Genomic DNA, 5400 nt, shown 5'->3' on the forward strand with positions numbered 1-5400 from the left:
GTCCTGCCAAATGCAAAGCACAACCAAGAAAAGAAGCATTTATTTCAACTCTACATTCACGTGGTACACAGAAATCTCAAAATCTTGGTAAGATGCTCTTGCACCCACTGTAGTTATTTTCTTTAATATGATATTTTATTCATTCTTTGAGAATTCCACACTATGTATTTTGACTATATTCACACCATTACTCCTCCTAGACCTATCCTCCCCTTCCCCACCCCTTCCTTACTTGTGTCACTAAACAAAGAAGGAAAACAACTAATCCACCAAGACCAATTCATGCTGCCCATGTACCCATGGCTGTGAGGCCATCCACTGGATGTGATTATTGACCTTCGACAGGTCACAGCCTTCAGTAAAATATGAGTTTTAGAAAGCTACTCTTTTGTCTGTCCATGTCCAGTACTAGAAAAACCATCAAAACAAGGCTTTTCTTTCACGTTCAGGTTTTTACTAATTCTTCTATCTCCTCATTAAGATAATATGGTGACCCTGTTCTGATCTCATTTTTTTCCTTTCCCCTAATATTTTAATGATTAAAAACAAGTGGTTTGTACACTAAAACGCTTTATTATCTCCATACACTGAAACAAAACTAAATTTAACATGTTATACTTTAGTGTCTCCTCATGTTATATAAACCTTTCTCCTTTAACAAGCGTATGTAAGTGCTCTCATGCCACATTTGAAACAATATCAAGATTTAAAAACATTCCTAGCAGTTGAGAGGTAGAGACAGACTAAGCTCTGTGAGTTCAAAGGCATCTTGGTCTACATAGGGAGTCCCAGGCCAATCAGAGCTGCGTAGTTACACTGTTTCAAACCACACAACAGTTCTTAAAAAAAAAAAAGATTTATTTAGTTTATATGTATGTTTTGTATGTACGTGTCTGTGCACCACATGAGTATCTGATGCCCAGGGAGACTGGAAAGAAGCATTGGATCACCTGGCATTAGAATTATGGACAGTTATGAGTCACTGTGACAATGATAATAACCCAACCTGTGTCCTCCATATGAACAGCAAGTGCTCTTAACCACTGAGCCATCCTTCCAATCCTCTCCTCAAAGATTTTAAAGAAAGGCATAGAACCATGGGTGTGTGCAATCATGTACACATGTTCCTAAACACAAAAAGGCATCAGACAGAAAGTCTCCCATGTGGGATATTTTTAAAAAGCAAAGTGGGTGAGTGAATTCCTTTGTCTCCAAACATTTTTGTTAACTCTAAAGTGAACAATTCTAAAACCACTACATGCTGGAAAGATTAAAAACAACAGAAACAACAAAAATCTGTTTCCGAGAGCAAAGGCTTTTCTTTCATTTTCACTATAAAGAGATGGCTATACACCAAGACAATCCCCTTGTTACTATTGATACTTCGTCTGGCTTCTCCAGCTTAAAGATATGTTTTCTTTGTTATCCTAATTTGTAATGCACATAATGAGATGTTACATACAGAGCAGGAGTTAAGATAAAGACAGTTTCTTTACAAGTATCTTTTATAATAACCACAGTCCATTTTATTGCTATTGATAAATAGGTTAGCAATATTCATTATATGAATGGTAACTGAATAATTTTCTCATCTAATATATAAATGTCCACAACTATTCTATGAAGTAAGTGGAGCACGACCTGCCATCTCTTTAACAGGTGAGAAAAATGCCCATGTAATATAGGTGTAGACTTCAGATATTGAGCAAACATGTAGATGAAACTACTACCCAAATTGAAATGCATATATTTTACAGTGTAATTAAGACTTGCTTTACAAGTAATTAAATGTATCACCTATAGATTTTTATCTTCTATTCTTTATAAATCAATTGATGGAGGCACAAAAGTCCTAATTTACTTCCAAATGAATTCTTGCTGCATCGTTGAAGAGGGAAGGTGCTGAGCTGGAGGTATATGTGGGGCTTTCATGCCGCCAATGAGTGTAAATCCTGAAGTGGAACAGAGGGCCTGTGAGGACTTACCAGGGTGGATAAAAGGAGTAGTTCACAACTGTGGGAGGAAATTGAAGTTTATGCATCAACCTTGGAATTTCACAGCTCTAGGGCCAAATCTGCAGAATCTGTGGCTCAAGCTGGGTGATTGGATTGGAGCATGGGGAATGTGTGCCTTGGGCCCCATGAGCTGCTGGAAAATATCTTTCCCAGGTATGAAGCCCTTCCAAAGCAAACTGACTCAGAGGATGCAGCTGGAATGAAATCCACAAATACATAGTTGATTTCAGAAATTTGTGTAGTGGCAAGTAACCTCAGAAATAGCGTACCCTAGCACGTCTCTTCATGGAGGAAGAAGCAGGCCTGCATTACAATTAGAGTTACCGGGAGAGCTGGGGTGAAAGGGCAGCCTACCACTCCTTGTCTGCAGCTCTTGCCATTTCACCTTGATTGAAAGAATGCGATAGATTTATAGCATGCAAACAGCAATCTGAGCCGAGGGACTGTTCAGTTAAATAAAAACTCCATAAGAAAATAGAATATGATTTCATTTCATATGCTACTTAAGAATATGTTCTCCAGCTGCCCAGGGAGCATAAGAAGTAAATCATTTAGGTGTTCCTGTGTACGGAGGGCATTTAATCATGGATAGAGTACACATATCTATGAAGAGGACAGAGCACTTTTCGTAACAAGGGAACCAGCAATGCACAGCTGTGGGATAACAGAAGACTTACAAAACATGCTTGGAATTTCACAGCTTTTGGGCCAAATTTGCAAACTCTGTGTCTGACCCTGGGAACACTGCTCTGAGTATGGAAAATGTGTACCCCTCTGTGCCTACAGCTCCATGGTGGAGTGTTTCAGCTTTGGCTGAGGAATACCTTCCAAATAGCAAATATCTGTTTCTGTGGGACTTAATATGAATTAGGCCATGAAATATGTGTCTTTTCTTGTAAATTGACGCAAAGTAGAAAACATAATGCTGAAAATATGGGCAGCAACAAGTAAGAATGATGTATAACTCATCAAGTGATTTTCTCAATATTCTGTTGCTAGTTCAATGGATCCTTTTCATTGCTGCTTTCACACTTGGAGGCATCATGAACCCTTTCATTTACCTTATTAGTCCCCTGCCTTAGAACATTCTCCCCTAAAAGTCTCTCCTTTTCTTAGTCAGATAATAGCTACTAACTCTAAATTGAAATTTCCATTCTTTTGGAGCAGAACAAAGTCAGTATATAATTTGGATCTACAGCAAACCCATCTATATAGCTATAACCTTTTGGCTATTTATTAATATTCTTATGTTATTATTTATATTCACTCAAAATATTAAAATGATATGAATTAGTGATGAGCATCTAAAAGGAATGTCTAATTAAATTAGGAGGTGAAAATGATTTCTAGAAGGGTCCAATAGTAAGCTTTGTGCATAAAGGCTCTGTTGTAGGCACTCAACTCTGCCATTGAGCAGAAAATAAGATACAGATAATATATGCATAAACAATCAAATCATGCTAAATTAATTTATTTGTAAAGCATTCTGTCTATGTATAGCACTTAGCAGTTAGTCTCCACAGAAAAACAAAAATTCAACTGGTTTAAATTATTTAAAACAGCATTGAAGTTTTTCTGAAATCTCATCTGTGTAGTGCATTATAAATTACTGACTCATTTATCTAAAAAGATTTTCTGGATATAACTATAAGAGTTACTGATACTTGAACTATGACATATTTCTATGCTCTGCCATCTGCATCTCTTTCTTATAGAAATGTTGTTTATGCACTCTTTTTGGGCAGGCGAGAACAAAAAAGGAAGAACTTTCTTCCTTTACAGCTAGAACTGCACCCTGGGAGAGGCAAGACATAAGCTTATCTCATGCCATCACACATGCAAATTGCATAAACTCTACACCCAGAAAACATGCTTGTGAGGTTGAAAATCATATATTTACTCGTTTATTTCACTCCCCACCCATGAGACAAGGTTTCTCAGTGTAGTTCTGGCAGTCCTGAAACTCACTCTGTAGAACAGAGATCTGCCTGCTTCTACCTCCAGAGCTCAGAAAAACAATTAAGTTTAAGTAAAATGAAAATTCTCAAATGAAAACTAAAATAGCTCAAGTGAAGCATTTACTAGACGAGAACGACTATTTTTATTTCTTCTATTGAGAACTTTTTGTTTAGATCCTGTCTTAGGGTTTCTATTACTGCAGTGAAACAACATGACCCAAAAGCAGCTTGGAGAAGAGTGTTTATTTGGCTCACACTTCCATATCAGTGTTCGTCATGGAAGGAAGTCAAAACAGGAACTGAAAATGAACCAGAAACTGGAGGCAAGAGATGAAGCAGAGTCCATGGAGGAGTGCTTCTTACTAGCTTGTTCCTCATGAATTGCACAGCCTACTTTGTTTTAGAACCTAGGGCCACCAGCTTAGGGGTGGTGCCACCCACAATGGGCTGGACCCTCCGCCAATGATCACTGATTGAGAAAATTCCTTACAAAAATGGAGGCTCTTTTTTTTTTAATTGGGGCTCCCTCATCTCTGATAACTTTAGCTTGTTGACATAAAACTATTTTGCCATGGCTGGGTTCTTGGAGAACATGGTGACTCTAGTGTGCCTTTATGGAGTGGTGTGAACGTTGCTGGCGTGTCTCTGAAGTCACTGAACCCAGCATTAGGAACCAGCTCAGAGCAGGAGCACTAGAAAAAATTAACAATCAGGTGGTCGAGAGTGGCTATGAGGTCCTCCGGCTGAAGGTTATTGAGCTGTCTGTGACAGATCTGGCAGGGTCAATGCTGAAGAATCTTAGGAGGGTGCATCCAGTTTCCACACTAGTTAAGGGCTTATATGGGATAAAGGAAGAAATCTTTCTCAGCATTCCTTGTATCTTGGGACAAAATGGCATCACAGACATTGTGAAAGTGAACCTGAACCCCAAGGAAGATGTCCTTCTCAGGAAGAGTGCAGAAACACTTTGGAAGACCCGGAAGGACCTGGAATTATAAAATACCAACATTCAAATACTGTATTGCATATTTCAAGTCTTTCATATAATAAAAAGTTAAACAAAAACAATTAAACTATCTAGCACAAATCCCTTGACCATTTTTAATTGGGACATTGTTTCTTTTACCTTTTATTTTTGTGAGTTCTTTGTATATCCTGCATATTAATTCTCTGCTAGAGTATAACTGGCAAAGATTCTCTCCCATTCTATGGGCTTCCTCTTCATTCATTTGCTTCCTTGGATGTACAGAAAGCTTTTAATTTTATGACGTTGTAGTTGTCATCTATTGACCTTAATACCTTGTCAAATGTAATCCTGCTCAGAAAGTCCTTTCCCACACCTATCTCTTATAAGGATCAGTCTATGTTCATCTATATGAGTTTTAGTGTTTCAGCTCTTAAATTGAGGACTTTGATCCACTTGATTC

The 5400-nt window shown here is 38.0% G+C and overlaps 1 pseudogene; it reads left to right on the top strand.

Moving 5' to 3' along the window:
- Positions 1-4185: 4185 nt before the first annotated feature.
- On the top strand, positions 4186-4971 carry LOC127217680 (L-lactate dehydrogenase C chain-like; annotated as a pseudogene).
- Positions 4972-5400: the final 429 nt, after the last annotated feature.

The sequence above is a fragment of the Phodopus roborovskii genome, unplaced genomic scaffold (assembly GCF_943737965.1).
Source record: "Phodopus roborovskii unplaced genomic scaffold, PHOROB, whole genome shotgun sequence".
Classification (NCBI taxonomy): domain Eukaryota; kingdom Metazoa; phylum Chordata; class Mammalia; order Rodentia; family Cricetidae; genus Phodopus; species Phodopus roborovskii.